The sequence below is a fragment of the Cryptomeria japonica genome, chromosome 1 (genome assembly GCF_030272615.1).
Source record: "Cryptomeria japonica chromosome 1, Sugi_1.0, whole genome shotgun sequence".
In the NCBI taxonomy this organism is placed as follows: Eukaryota; Viridiplantae; Streptophyta; class Pinopsida; order Cupressales; family Cupressaceae; genus Cryptomeria; species Cryptomeria japonica.
Window position 1 is genome coordinate 492,104,228 of NC_081405.1, and position 22,869 is coordinate 492,127,096.

Here is a 22,869-nt window from a genome sequence, read left to right on the forward strand (position 1 = left end):
AGATTAGACTCTACACCGGCACATAGATCATCGGCACTGATAGTGAAAGAAAGCATACTGGCATAGAGGCCAACATGAATTTTGTTGTTTATATATTTTGTTTATTATTGTAAAATAATTGTAAGCCAATTTGGCAAGTTGTAAAATGACTCTTATATAAGAGAGATCATTGTAGAACATTGTGTGTAAGTAAGAGGAATGTAATTAGGCAAAATAAGGCAGACCTATTATGTGAATTATAGGTTAAGGGTTTATGTAAGAAGCAGAACAGAAATCAGTACTGGATCTGGCATTATAGATGCTACTTTTAAGCAGTACAAGACACTGGATTTATATAATCCATTTTGTAAGTCAGTGAGACTTCCTATTTTGTATTTGAGCAGTGAGCTATAGGCACTTGGCCTTCCTACATGTGGAGGCCCCTCTTGTAGTAGTAATATTCTCTTATTGGCCAGTAAGTGAATATTGTGGGTCACAAATCCCATCGAGGTTTTTCCCACACCAGGTTTCCTCGTTAAATCCTTGTGTTATGGTGTGTTTTTCATGTGGTTGTTTTTATCTATGTTTATTGCATTACTTCTTGCTTACCGGTACATAGTATTAATATTTTCTACATGTTTTAAGTTAAGAAAATCATATAACCGATTACATACTGATTCACCCCCTCCCCTCTCAGTATCTGTGGGAATCCTAACAATTGGTATCAGAGCTTGGTCCTCCATTTTCAAAATCCTAACAGCTTGAGGAAGATCTTAACACTGGTAGAGATGGAAAATTTGATGAAGCAACTTGAAGGAGCTCTCTTAGACTATGATGCAGAAAAATTGAAAAATATCAAACTTGAAGATGATCTAAAGGTTGCTCAGGATATTATTCAAGCACTTCAAGAAAATCTTACTATTTCAAGAAACAAGAGAAGAGAACTTTGTGAAAAGATGCAAAATGAGAATGATGAAAAAGAAACTCTTAATGATATGATAAACAAGCTGAAACAAGAGAACATGACAACAAAGAATGAGATGCAGGATATGACTATGAGATTTTATAAAGAAATTGAAGATAGAAAGAAGAATGAAGAAGATTTGACTAGAAGACTAAGTGATGCTGCAAATGAAAACACAAGACTTGGTTATGAAAATGATTTGTTGAAAATAGATTTGATGCACACTCAGAATGACTCAAATGAACTGATGAGGCATAAAGAAGTCTTAGAAAGAGAACTAGATACTGCAAATCAACATAAAGATAAATTCAAGAAAAGCTCAGAAGAACTTGGTAACTTACTGAAGAATCAAAAACCTAAAGGTGACACTTGTGGAATTGGCTTTGAAGTTGGTGAAAGCTCTGGTACTGCAAACACACAGGATCACAACAAACTGGTAAGACAACCTACTGCTTATAAATTCAATGGCAAATGCTTCAACTATAACAAGTATGGTCATAAAGCAAATTAATGTAGATCTAGAAATTATCAGAATACCAATGCACCCACTGGTCAATGTTCAAAATGCAACAAAATTGGTCATAACTCTGAGAATTGCAGAATGAATGTAAGATGTTATGTTTGTGGAAGATTTGGACACTTATCTAATCAATGCAGAACACAAACCGGCATAGGTTATGGAAAGGCTATTCAAAAAAATAATGTGACTTGTTATGCTTGTAACAAGATTGGACATATTGCAAAATTCTGCAGAAGTAAGGCACCACTGGTAGACAACAAAGGTTCTAGTTTGAAAGGTAAAGAAAAAGCTGAAGAGGTTAAGCAAGAATTTTCAAAACAATGGATCAAGAAATCAGAACTGAATGTGGATAGGAATACTCCTCCACCGATAAGACAAAGTAACACTCCATCGACAGGACAGAGTAGCACTCCATCGGCTAAACAGAGTAGCAGTCCACTGGCAGGAGTCTCTTCATCAAATTGAAGAAAATTTCCTTGAGGGTTTGGCAATCAATGAGACATATGCTATTAATCCCTCGATTGAGGGTAAAAAGTTGAAATCACTTCTATACCGGTAGATATGTTAAGTAATTACTTAACTGACATGCATTAAATGTTGTAGTTGGTGGTTTGACATTATAAATTAATGTTTTTGGCTCCATTTCACTTCACTAAGCATTCAAACATTCAAAGAGCACGAAATTTCCAGAGCTAAGGCATTTCGAGCAAAGAGGCAAAGCATTTCAGCAATAAATCTTTCCAAAGGCAGAAAAAGGTATTTATAATCATGGCATCCTCTTCTGTACCTGAATTCATAGCAAACCCTACTGTAGTCGAGGTAATCAAATTCCCTAGGCCTATATTTCAGCTAGTTCCTGAGATAGCCAAGAAGGATGATAATGTAGGTGCATTTTCCCAAATCCCAAAAGGAGTTGTTTTAGCAGAAGACCCTAGAATTTATATCCATTGCCATATAGAAGAATTAGGAGATGAAGAAATCAAAAACATGTATAAGACTGTCATATGTGATGACTTTGGAAATGTAAAACCTGAACACAAAATTGTTGAAACCCTAGGATTCACTGAGATCCTCTACATTCCAGACTTTACTAAGGAAGTTATTAGGATAGTATTGAGCAGGGTACATGGTGCATTCTTTTGGTTAGATTCAATTCATAAAATTACCAAGGAAGCTGGGAAAGCTGTAACAGGGTTACCTTCCACCAGTAATAGACCAGACAAGACAAAGAAGGTCTCAAATGACCTGGTAATGAACCTACCAGTTGCAACATCCGACAAAAGGTCCTTGAGGGTTAATGATGTAACTGACATAAATGTAAGATTCATTAGCATTATTCTAGGTTACAAAGCAACACATGCAAACCGACTTAACTCGGTTTCCAATTTATGCATTAAAAGTGCACATGATATGGTAAATTAGAATGTGAAAATTGATGTATGTGAATGGTTAAAGGATGAATTGATTGACAATTTAGGGAAGATCAAGAAGGATAAGAAAGGAACATTTAGATTTTGGAAACTTACTTGTATGCTTAATGCTACATATAACCAAATAGGTGCTCGGTATAGGTATCAAGAACCTTGGATTTGACATATTGTTAGGTAAACAGTTATCAGACTTGTTCAACAACATGGGTGAAAGAAAACAAAAGAATATTGATGAGTATTTTCAAGCACTAAACGCCAGAATGAACAAAAGAGTCAGACTGTCACAGGAAATTGTTAACAAATACAAAGATGATATATGTTTTGTGATTAAAAAGGATGAGATCTATATGGAAGTAGTTATCCCAACAACAATTTGGGTTACTGAGATGGGTTATGAAACCGATGATCACATCATTGAAACATATGCAAAAGCCCTTTTGGAAGCACCCAATGAACCTAAGGAAGAGATATTTGGTAGTGCTGAGACCATTGAAAGCCAAATTCAATCTAAGAAGAGAGTAAAGAAAGTAGAAGCAATAGTAAGGAGAGGTCAAGGCAGGCTAAGGATATAAAAGAAGATGTACTGAAACAAACCGGTATAACTGAAGATGAGTTATAGGCACAACTACCAGAAACTCACTTGTCACTGATAGCAACTTCTTCAGAGAGTGACATGCTAGCTAAATTTAATATAGTTGTAAGGAAAAGACAACCTTCACCGGTATCCACACCTTCACCTAGAAGAACCAGGCAAAAACAATAGGTAGTGAGGCCCCCGATCAAGAAATCTACTCCTAAGAAGAAAAAGTTGACACCAAAGAAAAGGACTCAACAAAATATTTCTTTGATTGACAGACTGTTGGATGAAATCACAAAAGAAGGAAAACTTAAAAACATCAACAAACTATATGACTCACTATCAGTTGATGATAAAGAAAAGGTTGAAAATAGTGTTATTTTACACTTGGATATCTACAAGAAGTTCTTGATGCAAGTTGTAGATGAACTACTAGATGAACTGTTCAAGAGACTGGAAGCAAGAACACAATTTGTTGTAGAACTTGACAAGAAAATAAAAATTGAAAAATTACTTGTTGTTTACCTAGTTAACTCTCCAAAGGAAATAGATGATCTAATTACAAAAGCCAACCGGTCAGTACTCTCTACTAAAGATCGACATATTGCACTAATGATTGGAAGAGTAAATGAGGTTGCAGAAGAAATTGAAAATGCATGGGATATATTCCTTGTTGAGAAGGAAAAATAGGAAGAGTATAGAAACCCTAAACCAATCAAGGTATATCAGAAAGACAAGGATAAGGGTAAAGGAAAGGTTGGTGGTCCTCCAAGCATCAAAATAAGAGATAACTTATCCCCACCACCTCTAATTACTCCAACGGTAACAACAACTGAAAATCAACCGGCTAATGAGAGTATGGATGTATCACAAGAGGATACAAATCCTAATCCTGAGGTCTTATACACAGTTGATGTTGATACTCAAAAGGTCAACATTATGATAGACAAGGACACAACCGGTAAGACAGATATGGCTAGTGAGCCACCAGTAGCTGACAACATTGATAACACCGAAGGAAAAGAGGCAGATGATAGCACAGATCAACAAATAGAGAGACAAGCAGAGCAACAGGCTCCAGAACAGCAATAGGTTCATGTGGAAACAGTGCCACCGGCAACAAGAGAACAACAATAACCTTTTCTTAAGGAAATGGAAACACAGACTAACCTACCAGAGGTCACTACAAGCAAGGATATTGCTCCCACCAGTGGAATTCAGAGAGTTGACTCTTCAACTACAAGATCTAAGTCAACAAATGTAACTGAAGTTCTTTTAGATTCTTTAAAGAAAATAACTAATTGTAGATCACGGGCATATAAAGCTATAGGTGACACAATTCCAATTTTGAAGATGATAGCTCCAAAATGCTATGTAGATAATAAGGATTCTTTGAGTCAACTCAACACTTTGTCTAAGTATATTACTGACAACACAATGATAGTTGAACAAATAAAGGAAGAGGCATTCAAAAATAGGTTGGAAATTGAAAAACAAAAATTCTTTGAGGATCAAATAAAGAAGTGTACTAGGGAATTTGACACACTTCTACCGGAACTATGTAACACATTGAAGAAATTTAAAACTCTGTACAAAGATATTTGCAAGACAAACTTTTTAACAGTTGACATAGATAAGAAAATGAGCAAGGCACAAGAAGAAATAAATAAACTTGCTGACAATTTTGTTAATTCACCTTATACATTATTAGCTTTTGAGTAAAACATAACTGATTTTGAGGAAGAATTACTGAAGCTAAAGAGAGAAAAGGAGAGAATAATAAACAAGGCTAAGAATCTGAGATTAAGACTAAGTCCAAGACTGGACTATCTAGCATCCTTGAGGAAGGAAATATCTGAGGCACTAGTACAAGGACAAAAAACATTGGCATAGCATATGCAGCACCTCACCGGTACAGCTCAAAGAACAAAGGCAGCAATAAAAGATAGTAAGAAGTTTTTGGAAAGCATAAATTTGGTTTTGGCGGATCTTTTTCAAATTGTAACCACCTAGTTACAAGGTTGAGACAGAAAACTACAACTCTATTGACACTTTGACAACCTTTGTCATTGATGCCAAAGGGGGAGTAGTAGTATGAGAAAATAATCAGCAAAAGACTTATCTGCTCAGGGGGAGCTCACATATTTTTGGTACACAATTTTTGGATTACAAGTTTTGGATACACTTTTTGAATTTTCTCATGAGAGTTGCCATCAATGCCAAAGGGGGAGATTGTTGACATATGCACACTCCAATGAGACATTGTAGGTGATTGAAGGTTTTGTCATTGATGGCAACCTTACAATCCTCTGACACTGGCAAGGCATTCCATCGGCACTAGCAAGATCAGACTCTACACCGGCAGTGAAAGAAAGCATACCGACACAGAGGCCGACATGAATTTTGTTGTTTATATATTTTGTTTATTATTGTAAAATCATTGTAAGCTGACTTGGAAAGTTGTAAAATGACTCTTATATAAGAGAGATCATTGTAGAACATTGTGTGTAAGTAAGACGAATGTAATTAGGTGAAATAAGGTAGACCTATTATGCAAATTATAGGTTAAGGGTTTATGTAAGAAGCAGAGCAGAAACCAATACTGGATCTGGCATTATAGATGCTACTTTGAAGTAGTATAAGACACTAGATTTATATAATCCATTTTGTAAGTCAGTGAGACTTCCTATTTTGTATTTGAGCAGTGAGCTCTAGGCACTTGGCCTTCCTGCATGTGCAGGCCCCTCTTGTAGCAGTAATATTCTCTTATTGGCCAGTAAGTGAATATTGTGGGTCACAAATCCCACTGAGGTTTTTCCCACACCGGGTTTCCTTGTTAAATCCTTGTGTTATGGTGTGTTTTTCATGTGGTTGTTTTTATCTCTGTTTATTGCATTACTTCTTTCTTACCGGTACACAGTATTAATATGCTCTACATGTTTTAAGTTAAGAAAATCATATAACTAGTTAGATACTGATTCACCCCCCCCCCCTCTCAGTATCTGTGGGAATCCTAATAGTCTTAATACAACTCGACACAAAATGGTACCTTCTAAGCCATTTCCTTGTCACAACAATGGATCCTATTGGGTACTCAATACCCTCTCCATCAACAATTGTAGAAGTCAATTTCGTTTTGGCCTCAATACAATGACACAAAAAGTAATATGTTCCTTCTTCATATTTCTCATCCGCAATAACTGCATATACATGACCTGCATTTAATAGAAGGATATAAGTTAATACTAATAAATTAAGCTTAAAACTATAGCAAATTACAACCCTTTACTTGGTTCAACTATGTCTGATACATGGTCAAAATCCACTTATGCTTCAATCTGGTTCATTTGTAGTGCTCTAGGAAGTTGATATGTATCTAGGGTTTGCAAAGGTCTACAAGACCATTGGTCAACCCACTCTTTTGATTCACATTCATCCAACACAAAATGCATACACGAAGAGCAAAAGCATGCAATCTATCTTGTATAAATAACTAGTGATGTTGCATTTGAACTTCTAAATGAATGTATGTCACTTGATCAAGTAAGTCTACAACAATCTAGATAGTTTTCAATGTTATATTCACTTATGTAAAGCGGAAAATAATCGAACCCTAGTCGTTCTCCCCTCCCCAACTCCGAGGAGAGAGAAGGGAGATTCACTAGGGTTGATGGTTTTCACTTAGGAGGGACTTTACATTCAAAAGAGGGGTTGAAACCCACAAGATCCAATCCCACGCAATGCAAGATTGGATTCTAAATGAGTTTCAAGGGTTGTGATAGCAAGGATACCCTCTTTTGTAAAGAATGTAGATAGAAAGATTGAACTAGGAATGCATAGAAAGTGAGAAAGATTCGCTTATAAACTGAGTTAGGGATATGATATGAAGCTGCGGACCTGGAATTAGCAGTAAAATGTGGAGACGGCGTTGTCCTGCAAATTTGAGCAAAAGTTGACAGGATGATGGCGCCCGGCGTGCACACGGTCCTCCGAAAAATCCGCGAAACGAAGGGGGATCTGTTCGTCTCTGCACAAGGATTCCAGATCTTCAATTTCAGCCGCGTACCTGCAACATTGTTGTAAGGATGTTTGTATCCTTATATGCGAAGGTATAGATGTTGTTGTATGTTGTAGTATTTTATGTGTTGTAAGTGATCTCCTCTTCAATGGTTGAATCCTTGTCTTGAATGCAACACTTAGCCTTGAATGGAGACTTAGAATGATCAATTGCTTGAAGGAATGCTTGAATGCTTGAATGCTTGAATGTTTGAATATCGTTTCTACCTTTTTCCATCCTCTCCTAAATGAGAGAGGAAAAGTAGTTTATATACTTGCCAATTAGGGTTAAAAGACTGATTTTCCTGACCTTAGGCCGACCAGGAAATGTTATTTTCCAAATTGCAAACATAAAGACCCGAAGTCCCATAGGAGACTGGGCCCAAAAATAGGGCCAGGGACCAGGGCACTGGGTGCCATGGTCCTAGGGGACCAGGGCGCTAGGCGCTCTGGTCCCACCTCCCGGGACAGCCGGGTGCAAGGAGGATCAGGCAGGGTGCTGGAAAAATGCAGTTTTTGGTGTCATGAGCAAGTTTCGGGGTCTCCATTCAGGTTTAGTGTTGCGTCGCCATCGTGAAGACCCAAATGTGGTCGAAATTGCAAGTGTCGCAATTTTAGGACGCTACATTTAGCCCCCACTTTAGCAGGAGTATAAGCGTACACTCATACTTCCGGTAAAGTACAAGGAAACAACATTGAAAAACTTTCACCACGTCAAGGAGGCAAGATACACCAAGCCCCCAGTGGACTAAGGATCTTATGACTTCGATTGACAAAGTAAAAGGGAAGATCACGAGGGAGAACCATGACTGTCAGTAGTAAGGTTCCCTCACTATGAGTCATGCAAGAAAGATATCAAAAATTTTCAAGGCAAAGCTAAATTTGTCAAGAAATTTTCAAGTATCTTGAAAAGATATGGACGGGATGTATGCCCCCCTACGTTAAATCGATCGTACACGCCTCATCGGGGGTGATTGCTTTAAGGTAGTGATACATATAAGAAATGAAAAAGGGAAAGGAGCACATTATCACAAGGATTTAGCCCCCAAGTGTAAGGTAAGCCCAAGGATAATAGACACAAAACACAAAGCACAAGGTGACTTTGCTTTCCTCAGGGTCAGTATGCTGTATGATAATTCATGTATATCATATGTATGTATGCATAATTGTTCTTCATTCCCCAATCAAGGAAGGTCACCTAGAAGAAGGGAACACATGTGTCTTTTGAGTCAACATGAGAGAGACCAAGAGATCTCAATGCTTTGCATCGTCCTCAAGTAGACAACACTAAGGACAACAAATAGAAGAATGAGAATAACATATAGAAGAAGTAGCAAAAGAGAGGAGGAGAGAATCTGCTATGCTAATGAAACTAGTCTAGCACATCATCTACCCCCCGATCTTGCTGATCAATGTTTCGGGAAGGTAGGGAACACGCTAGAGGAGGAACATCCAACACAGTAGATGGAGCTATCACAAGATCCAAACAAGGGCTATGTTCATGTTCCAAGCCACGTTGTTCTTGTCTAGGAGCTAGGGTAAGTGCTTTAGAAAATGCATTAGATAAATGGTTATCAACATCAACAAGTTCATATTCACTATCAGAATGAACAGGAGAAGTAGCATTTTCATCATGAATAACATTTTCATCTATATCATCATCAAGATTTATAAAAATAGGATCTTTAACTCGCACAGGATCAAGACCATCATGCATCTTATGTTTAGGAGATTTCGGCTCAATCGTCGGCTGAGGAGAAAATGGAATAATGCTTGTTGAAGGTGTTTTTGGGGATTGCAAAGTTTGAGAGACAACTGCCTGAGCTCTAAGACGATGCTTCCGTCGGCGTTCACGTGCAGAACGATTTCGTCTAGTCTTAGTAGGAAGTTGAGAAGATTGAGGAGGAGGAATGTTCTCATCCTTTTCACTTGGGTGTTTAGGTTGTGGTCTCTTAGGTTGAATAATAGGAGAAGAGGAAGGTCTCTTCTCTCTATAAAAGGAAGGAGGAGGAACTGCTCCATATAAAGGAGGAATTTTTGGTTTAGGAAGGAGACCAAGTCCATCATGACGAGAAGGTATAGGTCTACCTTTAGAAAATTTATTGGACATAGGCATAGTTACATCCATAGGGATGGGTTGGGAATCTTCTTGAGGAAAGACATTAGTTTTATCTTTCAAAGGAAGAACTTCCTTCTCAAGAATGATCGGAATGTCAAGTTTGGGTGTTCTAGGTTCACTTAGAGATAGGATCATATCTGTTTTCCACTTTTGATAAGATTTGAAAAGATGATCACTTCGCGGAGGAAGGGATTGGAATTGTTTAGGCCAAAAGTAATCAATAGGAACGCTAGAAGTTCTTTCAGTTGGCTTAAAGAGACTATGATTGATAGTAACAACTTCACCATTATGGGGAAATTTCAAACACTTGTGAATAGGAGAAGCAATAGCTTTCATGGAAAATAGCCAAGGATAGCCTAGCTTCACACGAAATTGTTCAGATGATGGAATAATAGCAAAGTCCACATCAAGGGATTTGTTATGGACCTCAATAGGTAATGTAATAGAACCAATTGCAGGAGAAGAAAATGCATCAAATAGTTTCACAACCACATCTGTTTTGTCATAGATCACTTGATTCAATTGCAAAGTAAAAAGAAATTCTTCAGTAATGATATTAACCATATAAGAAGGATCAATAAGCACTCCACGGCAAGGTGTATTCTTGACTTTTGCAACTATATATAAAGGACCATTAGGTGCCCTGATAGTTTCACTGGAATCAAATGTGATGGAAGGTTCTTTAGGGATTTTCTGCTGCTCCACAAAGTTAATCACATTAGGAGTCATAGACACAAGATCATCAGGTGAGACAGAGGAATCAGTAGTATCAATCGCATTAGAGGTATGAGAAGGCAATGGATCAGTAAAAATCTGAATATTTTGGTTAGGAGGAGCTACAGATGTGTTGCCTTTATCATTCACACCAGAAACAAAGATAGTATTATTATCAATCAAATCTTGAATTTTACCCTTTAAAGAAAAACATTTTTCAGTATCATGCCCAGGTTGACGATGAAATTGACAAAAAGATTTGTTATCAAAATAGGGTGAATTAATCTTTGCAGGATCCATTTGCCTTATAGGAGGAAGAGTAAGCACATTTTGTTCCAATAACTTATTCATAATACTATGCAATGATTCATTCAAAGGAGTAAACTTTCTTTCTCTCTTGAAAAACTTAGAAATAGGAGACACACCTGATGCTGCATTCACATTGTTGTTGATGATGTTTTCATTGAATTTAATGGACTCTCTGTTTGGTTTAAACTTCCCAAATGGTTGTTGACTACTATCACCCTTATCACTCAGAGCCATAGGATGTGATTATTCCATTTGACTCACAGTCAGTTGATAATTGTGAAGAGTTGCGCACAACTGTTGGAAAGAAGTAAACTCAGAAAACAGGAGTTTTTCTCTAATGTCTTTTTGTAAATTAGAAATAAAGATTCTTTGAATATCATTGTCAGGCACTGGAAAACAAATTTGAGCATACAAATGCTTATATCTACCAATGAAATCAGTCACTTTTTCTTTAACACCTTGTTTACAATGCATTAAATCAATCAAAGTAACTTTAGGACTTATATTGTTTTGAAATTGTTGAATGAAAGCATTTGCAAGTTGTTCGAAAGAAGTAATAGAATAGGAAGGCAACGAGCAATACCATTGTAGGGCTTTGTCTCTTAATGTTCTAGTAAACAATTTTGCAAGCAACCTTTGGTCATAAGCAAAATCAGTACATATTGTTTGAAAGGTCTTAACATGTGTTAGAGGATCACCCTTACCATTATAAAGCTCCAAATGCGGAATTTCAACATGTTTAGGGGGAATAGCTCGAACAATATCAAGAGAAAGTGGGCTCGCAACATCAAATGTGGGCACACTAAACTTAGATTGATTCATAGAGGCAATTTGTTGCTGTAAAGAAGAGACAGTTTGTGCAAGATTATTAATGGTCGCTTCAGTCGAAGAGTTCATATTAGACGTGTTAGATTGTGATGGAGGTGTTATGTTATTGAAAGAAGGTAGAGAGTAAGGTGGTGGGACACTATGATAGTTAGTCATAGGAGATGATTGGATAGGAGGAACACTACAAGGAGGAATGGAATGGTTAAATGAATTGCCCCCTTGTGTCATGTTCATTTGTGGAGATATAAGAGGAACACTCACTGAAGGAATGAATGAAGAAGTTGGATTGAATGAAGGAAGAGGGTTAATTGAAGGAGAAGGATTGCCCCCATGACTAGTGATCATAGGACGAATGTCTTGTGTTGAAGTAGTCATTATGTTTGATGTAAAAGTAGGTATACTAGCAATAGGAGTCGTTAAAGGAATAGAATGATTGACTTGAGTAGGAGGTTGTGTATAACCCAAAGTTTCGGCACAACTTTTCATAGGCATCACATTCGAATCCACAATGTGTGCAATACCATGCAAAATATCAATTCCATTCTTATCACTTTGAAGCATACATTTTAGACCCTCAATTAAAGGAAGAGCTTGACTATCAGGGTATTCTTGAGACATCCACTGTCGAAAATCATCAAATTAGTTATCCAATTTTGAAAGTTGTTCTACAGAAACCTCATGGAGAGCTTCTTCATCATTAAGAGGATTAGAGGAATTACCCATGTCCTCATTAAAAAGACCATTCAAATTAGGTTCCATCTCCTCAGTAATTAAACCTTGGAAGGACTTAATTCTAAGGCTTCGTCTAACGAGAATAGTGTAAGTAGGGCTTATTGTTGTAAAACTCATGCACTAGAGAGAGAGAGAAGATTTTGAATTTTAGAGGTAGAAAATTTTAGTAAAACCAGCCAATCTTCCAGATTTAAGCTGTTAAATACAATCAGGACAATCTCCCGAAATTTCAGAAAAACTGTCCGGGACCGTGGCGCTCGGGGTGCACACGGTCCTCGCAACTTTTTTTGAAATTTGCAGGGATGAAAGTTATGATGATTTTACAGCTAACCTGAAAAAATTGAGTGATTTTATGATCTGTAGATAGGCCAAATTAAAGTTGCAATTTCAAAATTGAACCCTACCAAGATTGTCAAAAAATGCAAAATTTTGAATTTTGAAAAAGAGAGGGAAACTGAAATTTTGAATTTTATGATTTTAGAGGGAATACCAAAAGTAATGCAAGTTTTGAAATTTGAAAGTTGACTCAATTTCATGCAAAATTCAATTTTGAAAGCGGAAATCAAAGTTGTTGTAATTAAGCACTTAGTTTCAAAAGTCACAAATTGCAAAAATTTGAATAAATCACTGAAATTTTGAATGAATGATAACACACTTTTCAGATTTAGGACTGTAAGAAACACAATTTTGACATGAATTTCAGTTTCAACAATTTTTGAATGATTAGAAGCCTCAATCCAAGCAATCGCTAGACCAACTTTGACTGTAATTTTGAAAGTGTTAAAATTGATAAAATCGGCCAAAATTCTGGATTTTAGCAGAAAAATACAGTAAGATCTAGCTCCCGAAATTTCAGAAAAAATGTCGGGGACGATGGCGCTCGGGGTGCACACGGACCTCGCAACTTTTTTCCAAATTTTCAGGGATGAAAGATATTATGATTTTATTGCGGAATCCAAAGTTACAGCTGATTTGGAAATGTTTTGATCAGTGAAATTGTCGGACAAAGGTTGAATCAAGAGAGTTTCAAAAATTAGGGTTTTGACACTTAACCACTTAATTTTCAAAATTAAAGCACAAATATGAATTGATAATTTGTAATAAAAGGGCAGATCTGAAACAAGCATTAACAATTAAACATTTCACAAGTTTAATTACTTAAAAAGAAAATTTAGGGTTTTTATGCAATTAACCTCTAAAGTTTTGCCAAAGATCAAACATGGAAATGTAATCAAAGAATCCAATTTTCAGATCTAATTATGAATAATCAGAAAGGATGTTCACGTCGGGTTCACCAAAATGTAAAGCGGAAAAATCGAACCCTAGTCGTTCTCCCCTCCCCAACTCCAAGGAGAGAGAAGGGAGAGTCACTAGGGTTGATGGTCTTCACTCGGGAGAGACTTTACATTCAAAAGAGGGGTTGAAACCCACAAGATCCAATCCCACGCAATGCAAGATTGGATTCTAAATGAGTTTCAAGGGTTGTGATAGCAAGGATACCCTCTTTTGTAAAGAATGTAGATAGAAAGATTGAACTAGGAATGCATAGAAAGTGAGAAAGATTCGCTTATAAACTGAGTTAGGGATATGATATGAAGCTGCGGACCTGGAATTAGCAATAAAATGTCGAGACGGTGCTGTCCTGTAAATTTGAGCAAAATTTGACGAGATGATGGCACCCGGCGTGCACACGGTCCTCCGAAAAATCCGCGAAACAAAGGGGGATCTGTTCATCTCTGCACAAGGATTCCAGATCTTCAATTTCAGCTGCGTACCTGCAACCTTGTTGTAAGGATGTTTGTATCCTTATATGCGAAGGTATAGATGTTGTTGTATGTTGTATGTTGTATGGTGTAGTATGTAATGTGTTGTAAGTGATCTCCTCTTCAATGGTTGAATCCTTGTCTTGAATGCAACACTTAGCCTTGAATGGAGACTTAGAATGATCAATTGCTTGAAGGAATGCTTGAATGCTTTAATGCTTAAATGTTTCAATATCGTTTCCACCTTTTTCCATCCTCTCCTAAATGAGAGAGGAAAAGTAGTTTAAATACTTACCAATTAGGGTTAAAAGACTGATTTTCCCGACCTTAGGCCGACCAGGAAATGTTATTTTCCAAATTGCAAACATAAAGACCCAAAGTCCCATAGGAGACCGGGCCCAAAAATAGGGCCAGGGACCAGGGCGCTGGGCGCCATGGTCCTGGGGGACCAGGGCATTGGTGCCCTAGTCCTGAAGGACCAGGGCGCTGGGCACTCTGGTCCCACCTCCCGGGACAGCAGGGTGCAAGGAGGATCAGGCAGGGTGCTGGAAAAATGCAGTTTTTGGTGTCATGAGCAAGTTTCGGGGTCTCCATTCAGGTTTAGTGTTGCGTCGCCATCGTGAAGACCCAAATGTGGTCGAAATTGCAAGTGTCGCAATTTTAGGATGCTACAACTTATTAACCAAAAATATCTAGAAACCATAGACTTACCTACATTACCTAGTCCCATCATAGAGTTACACCATTGCACAGTTATTTCTGCATCTATTAACATTGCACCACCTTCGTACTTCAATTCCTCTTTGGTAAGAGCTCTTTTCACACATGCTCTTGCACCATCATGTTCTCCCTTTCCATGCCCTACCTCAATGAAATTCCTAAAATGTTGCACACCATTTGTCACATGCATCCTAGTCAACCAGCAGAACATCCTTGCATTCTTGAATTGTCCGGTGCAATTGTCCGACCATATTAAGTGTTGGTTGTATCTTATATCTCTTTCCCTTAAACTATCATAGAAGACTGTAAAGCATCCTTGCACAAAATCTGAGGAATGAATACGATCATTGTTGATATAGAAGTGATATTCTCTTATAACCTTTATGTCCTCCTCGGTGCTATCATGTGCATGTATGCATGCTATGTATACAAAAATTTTAACTTGTGTAGAGTGGTAATACGTAGATTGTACTTCATTTTGCGGCTTTAGTGTATAATTCTCAGCAAAATCAATGATAGAGACAATAGTGTTGAGGGGGAAAGTGTCCTTACATAGCTTGAAGTGCTCATCTAACCACCTAGCTCTATGTGTGTGACCTATGTACTCATACACTAGTTTCTCTTGAAACATCTTCATAAAATCAGCTACGCATATATCCCTTTTCACTAACTCACACCTCTTTAATTCTTTTCCATCTTTAACACCATATGTGACTAACTTATATTTTCCAATAGAAACTAGTTCTTTACCAATTTCATGTGTGCTATCTAGATGTAGGCATCTATGCAACTGTTGCAAACCACCACATGTAGGACAAAAACCTCTCAAATGCATCATCTTATAGTAAATGCACCTGTCATCTCATTTACTTAGTACACTTGAAATAAATTCTCTTGGTGACTTAGGAAGTGCTTGTAGACCACATTCCTACAAAACATCGTTACTGTGCAAAGTACAACATATATAGCGATAATTATCATAATGCATGGAAAATTCAACATGGACCCTACAACAACATGTAGTACGTGCATGATTAATCTTAACATAAAATAGTTTTGTCATCTCAAAAAATCTTTGACTAATTTTAATCTAAGGAAAGCTTTGAAGAAATCTTTCATAAAATTGTGTTTGAGTGGTATCTAAATAGTGTTTTGGATGTGGCTCACGATTACTAATTCCAATTCACCTTCTAACATCTCTTTGTTTTGGTGAAACCCTTGTGTTGTCATGCCAATATTTCTTAATTAACGTTCTTAGTGCATCAACAACAACCTTGTCCTTACGTGGGAGTCTACCTGAGAATTCCCAAAGAGAATTATTGTTAGGATCCTTGATTTTCTCTCACCTCTCTAAGGAATAGTGTAATGTGGTTCTACTTATCCTTAATGACTTTCTTGTTTTGCTTATTAAATGAGATTTTTTTATTTCCTTTCCCTTTATGGTTGATGTGAGGACATGACGAGTAACATTCGCATCTTTAGTGCATGATTTCGAACCAATGGGTTGGTATGCATCAAAATTATTTCTCACAATGGTTCTTTCACTATTATTTTCGGATGTTCTTAACCCCAAAATTTTCATTGTCTCTCTAAATTTCAGAGTTTTAATCATTTCAACAACTAATTGGCATCTTCCACTTTGATTTAAGTTTTCAAAATAGTTATTCCAATTTCTTCTAACCGATCTTCTACAAGTTCTTTCAGAAATTTTTATCATGCATTGGCTTCACAATATTTTCATCAATATCTATTAAGAACTTTGGTTTTCTACAAATTATTCTAAGAGGTGTTAAGATTGGTGCATGCTCTTCATTTTTATTAGGTGCATTATGTGCATTGATCACATCAAATTCAAATGGTATATCTTCTTCAATTTCATTACCATGTGCATTCACCGAATCATTTTCAAATGGTGTATGTTCATTGCATTTGTTAGGTGCATTCATCATATGTATTTGAATTGGTGTGTGTTGATCATTTTGATTTGCTGCATTCATCATAACAATTTCAATTGTTGAATTTTCATCACTTTCATTAGGTGCATTAGATGACGTACCTTCACTTCTCCTCATATGCCCCCTTTGTCTTTCCTTTGTTTCCTCTCTTATTCTTTCCTATTTTCCTACACATAACATCATGATGACAATCCACAATAAAATAGCAAAAAAATAACAAATGATCATCATTTTGTTATAATCTAAAGTAACAATAATAAAATAACTTCAAAAAAAACCAAAATACAAGACAAATAAATCATGATCAAAGCAAAAAAACAACAAATGAACATGATTTTGTTATAATCTAAAGTAACAATGATAAAATAACTTCAAAAACAATCCAATATACAAGACAAATCAATCATTCCAAAGCAAAATCATTGATTTGTCTTAGTGGGGCCTTCAAACAACTGTTACTGTTACTATCCTAGACAATCATGTGCAAAAATAGTGGGGCCTTCAAACAACTTGCAATGTTGGTTTTTAGGCCATTGGGACTAAAATATATTAAGATTTTCCCATAACCCATATGAGTTATGTAGAACTAGAAGTTTTGGCCTTAGTTCTACATAACCCGTAGAGGGAGAGATAGGGAGAGAGAGGGAGATTGGGAAAAGGAGAGGGAGAGAGAGAGAGAGAGAGAGAGAGAGAGAGAGAGAGAGAGAGAGAGAGAGAGAGAGAGAGAGAGAGAGAGAGAGAGGGGGGGGAGTAATAGAGAGATTAGGGGGTAGGAAGAGAGAGATTGGGAAAAGGAGAGGGAGAGAGGGAGATTGGAAAAAGGAGAGGGGGAGAGGGAGAGACAAGGACATTGGGAAAAGGAGAGGGAGAGGGAGAGAGAGAGAGGGGGAGAGGGAGAGAGAGAGGGGGAGAGAGAGAGAGAGAGAGAGAGAGAGAGAGAGAGAGAGAGAGAGAGAGAGGGAGGGAGAATAGATTATATGAAGAGAGGGAGATTGGGAAAAGGAGAGGGAGATTGGGAAAAGGAGAGGGAGAGAGAGAGGGAGAGAGAGAGAGAGAGAGAGGAGGAGGGTAAGAGAGAGAATAGGGGATAAGAAGAGAGGCAGATTGGGAAAAGGAGAGGGAGAGAGGGAGAAAAGGAGAGGGGGAGGAAGAGAGGAAGAGAGAGAGAGATTGGGAAAAGGAGAGAGAGAGGGAGAGAGAGAGAGAGAGAGAGAGAGAGAGAGAGAGAGAGAGAGAGAGAGAGTAGGATAAGGAGAGGGGGATGGATGGAGAGGGAGAGAGAGTTAGAGACAAAGAGAGAAGGGGTTAAGGAGATGGGGAGGGAGGGAGATTGGGTAAATGAGAGGGGGGAGGGAGATTGGAAAAAGGAGAGGGAGAGAGAGGGAGATTGGAAAAATGAAAGAGAGAGAGGTTGGGAAATGGAGAGGGGGAGAGGGAGAGATAGGGAGATTATAAAAATGAGAGAGAGAGAGAGAGAGAGAGAGAGAGAGAGAGAGAATAGGATAGGGGAGGGGGATGGATGGAGAGGGGGAGAGAGAGAGAGAGAGAGAGAGAATAGGAGAGGGGGAGGGGGATGGATGGAGAGGGGGAGAGTGAGAGAGAGGGAGATTGGGAAAAGGAGAGAGAAGGGAGAGAGAGAGAGAGAGAGAGAGAGGGAGGGGGTAAGAGAGAGAATAGGGGGAGAGGCAGAGAGGGATATTGGGAAAAGGAGAGGGAGATATGGAGAGAGGGAGAGAGAGATATTGGGAAAAGGAGAGAGAGAGAGAGAGAGAGAGAGAGAGTAGGGGGAGAGGGGAGAGGGGTTAAGAGAGAGAATAGGAGATATGAAGAGAGGAATATAATGGGATAAGGAGAGGGGGATGGAGAGAGGGCTAGAGACAAAGAGAGAAGGGGTTAAGGAGAAGGGGAGGGAGGAAGATTGGGAAAAGGAGAGAGAGAGAGAGAGAGAGAGAGAGAGAGAGAGAGAGAGAGAGAGAGAGAGAGAGAGAGAGAGAGAGAGAGAATAGGATAAGGAGAGCGGGAGGGAGAGATAGGGAAGAGATAAAGGAGAAATTGGGAGAGAGTGAGAGGGAGAGGGAGGCTGGAGATAGGGAGAATAGGATAAAGAGAGGGAGAGGGAGAGAGAGAGAGAGAGGGAGAGAAAGAGAGATAAGATAACAAGAGGGGGAGGGAGAGGGGGAGAGGGAGAGGGAGGGGCAGAGAAAGAGAGAGAAGGGGGATAGGGTGAGAATAGGATAGGATAATGTGAGAGAGAGAGAGAGAGAGAGAGAGAGAGAGAGAGAGAGAGAGAGAGAGAATGGGATAGGGAGAGAGAGTAAGAGGAGGAGAGGGTGAGAGACATGAGGTAGAGAGAGAAGGAGAAGGAGAAAAGGGAGAGAATTGAAAAAGAGAGAAGTGTGAGGGGGAGAGAGATGAGATATAACTCAAGGAAGATAGGGTTTGGAATACACAGACAATGATGGGTAAATGAAGACAAGAGAGAGAGGAAAAGAAGAGATACATGCATGTATACAAACATATATACATATATCTATATAGATATATGTATATATAACTATAGATATGCATATATACATACATAAACACATATTATATAGGTATGTCTAAAATATTTGTAGTAAATGCTAAGTTTACAAACATACATTATTATGTCTTCATAACCTGTACGGGTTTTGTGAAACAAAAAAAAATGGTTTTAGTTTTACATAACCCGTACGGGTTTTGTGAAACAAAAATAAAATGTTTTTAGTTTTACATAACCCGTATGGGTTTTGTGAAACACAAAATAATGGTTTTAGTTCTACATAACCCGTATGGGTTATTTAGAACTAAGAATAGTACTTTTTGTTTTTCAAAACTCGTGCGGGTTTTGGCTTGGTAAGAGGGTTGGAAAATGACTCTAAGGATTGCAAGCCCATTTTCCCCTCTTTTTTGTCCCTTTACATGTTTTTTCATCCTCCAACATAATTTCTCGACTTCATCGTCATCAGGCTTATAAATGATCAAGTACTTTAATTTTCTTTATCAATGCCTTGACAGTCCTCACAGACATATGTCTACCATTTTTTTAATAACTTTTGATATACTTGACCAAATTCAAAATAAAATACATATTATTGTTCTACACTAGATTCTATACACTTTAAAAAAAAAAAAGTTTGCATTTTTTATTATTTTGATGCAAGTTATGCCCAGCGCACGAACAGGTACCAAATTTTCAGGATGCGGTCACTTCAAAAAATCAAAAAAAAAATACTCAATGGAAAATTACAAAAAAATAGACAACTTCTAGATCTCACTCTTACCTATCATCCTACCAAAGGGTTTTGTAAAATACTAAATCTAACTATATGTTTTGTGTAGCGCACGAAATCAAGAACAATTTTTCGTGCGTGAAAGGTTTGACCCTCTTAATCTTATCCAATTTTAAAATAAAATAGTAGTTTAGAAACTAGATTCAGAGTACTAAAATTTTGAATCTTTTCTCAACTCCTATTTTTGAGTGCATGACCTTCAAATATCTCTTTGAATTTCAGGTTTACCTATTTTCAGGAAAAATAAAATAAAATGTGGCCACTTATACCCCTATTTTTGTTCACCATCTTGGTGCACTTACCTAGTATTAAAGTTTAAATTGCTAATGGTTCTTGTAATCTATGACAACTGATTCACCTCCCCTCTCTTAGTTGTCTTCCGGTTATTTGAATTGTCTAACAATTGGTATCAGAGCTTTGGTCCCTCTCTGCAGAAAACTTAACCGTTTTAGGAAGATCCTATGGGGACTAACAATTCAAGTTCAACTAGTTCTTCTAGAGCTATCTTTCAAAGGGATATTCTGAGGCTTGATGGAACAAATTACACAAAATGGAAGATTGGGATGGAGACTCATCTAAGATGTCTTCGCAAGGAGATTTGGGAGATCACACAGAATGGTGTCACACCCTATAATCCGGGATCTGGCAATCCTCCTCTGGCTAACCTAGACAAGGAGCTTGATAATATTTGCAGAGCAAGAGAAGCCCTCTTGTGTGCACTTTTTGATCAAAAAATAATGGGATTAACCGACAAATCATCTGGAAAGGCTATATGGGATAAGTTGGAGACTCTTAATGAACATGACCCTACAATGAGAATTGCTAAACTTGATGGTTACTAGGTGAGATATGAAAACCTAAAGATGGAAGAAGATGAAAGGATTACTAAATTCATGGAAAGGGTAAATGAGATTGTTATGGGAATTCAATGTTGTGGAAATCTGAGCTTACAAAATGAAGGCTATTGCTACTAATGAGTTGAGAACAATAACTAATACATCTGTCAACATAGATACTTTGGTTGGGAAACTATGTGCTTTTGAGCTTGAAGACTTTGAACCTTCTGGAGCTATGAAGACTGAACCTACTTTTCATGCATCTACATCTACAACTGGTAAGCAAGATTAGAAATCTTTATATGAAAAAGAGTTGGAAGATATGAACAGAGAAGATGATGAGGTTGAGCAACTTGAAGCACTATTTGCTAGAAGAGTACCGAAAGGACCGATAGGAAGTAAGTATGAAGGAAAAACACCTTTTAAATGTTTTGCATGTAATAAGATTGGTCATTTTGCATCTAGATGTCCTGAAAGGAATTCAAGATTTGAAGAAAGAGTTAAAATATCATTTAAGCCTAACCCTGGATATCAAAACAAGTATAAATACAAGAAAAACATAGACAAATCATGCTACATAGCGGATGAGGAAGGCATTACTGATTCTGATGATAAACTGGCAGAATACTCTGCTAGTGGATCCGACAATGGGAAGGAATGGGTATTCCTAGCTATCAAGGAAGATGATCTGACACTGGAAGAGAATGTATCTGAAGAGAAGGCACTTGCTACTAAAATTGAAGACAAGGATGAATGGGTAATTGACAGTGGTTGTTCACATCATATGACTAGAGATAAAAGGAAATTTCTATCTTTGAATTTGATGGTGGTCTAGTTAGATTTGGAGATGACAAAGCATGTATGATCAAAGGAAAAGGAACTATATCATTGGATGGTAAGAACAATACTGACAATGTTTATTATGTTGAAGGTTTGAAGCATAATCTTTTGAGTGTAGGACAATTGGTATATAAGAGATTTCAATTACTGTTCAAGGATGGAAAATGCAAAATCATTAACAAATCTGGCTTGGAGATTGCAACCGGTACACGGACAAAAGCTAATATATTTCATTTGAACTCTGGTGAGAAGACATGTTTGATTACATAGATTGATGAGAGTTGGATATGACATAAAAGGTTGTGTCATGTGAATTGTGATTGCATTGTGAAGATCAGTTCAACTAAGGCAGTTAGGGATATACCTAAGATTATGAAGCCCTATTATCCAGTATGTAAAGAATGTCAAATGGGTAAACAGGTCAAAACCTCTTTTAGGAGTATACAAGATAAATCAAATGATGCTCTTGATCTTATTCATACTAATTTGTGTGGCCCTTCTAGAGTTAAAAGTTTTCAAGGTGATAGATATTTCATGCTAATCATTGATGATTGTTCTAGAATGATGTGTGTTACTTTTTTGAGAGAAAAATCTGAAGCATTTGAAAAGTTTAAAATCTTTATGGCTAAAGTAGAAACTAAGACAAGATTGAAGATTAAATGTTTGAGATCAGATCGTGGTGGTGAATTCACATCTGGTGAATTTAATAACTTTTGTGGCAAGCTTGGTATAAAAAGACAATTTTTTACTCCCCGGACACCTCAACAGAATAGAATTGTGGAAAGGAAGAACATAACTATCTTGGATGTTGCTAGAACAATGATGATGGAAGCTAGTCTACCTCATATCTACTGGAGAGAAGCAGTGAGTACAACGGTTTATAAATTCAATAAAGTACATATCAAAGGAGAAACCGGTAAGACACCTTATGAATTATGGTTTGGTAATACACCTATAGTTAAGTATTTCAAAAAATTTGGTAGTAAATGTTATATTAGGAGAGATGATATTATTGGGAAATTTGATCCTAGATGTGTTGAAGACATATTTCTTGGTTATTCTAATGAAAGCAAAGCATATAAATTTTATAAAAAGAGATTGCAGAGAATTGTGGAGAGTGCTAATATCAAAGTAGATGAGTTGAACAGAAGTCAAATCAGAGTTTATGAGAAGGAACTGACAGTGGAAATGATTATATCTGAACCGGTAGCAC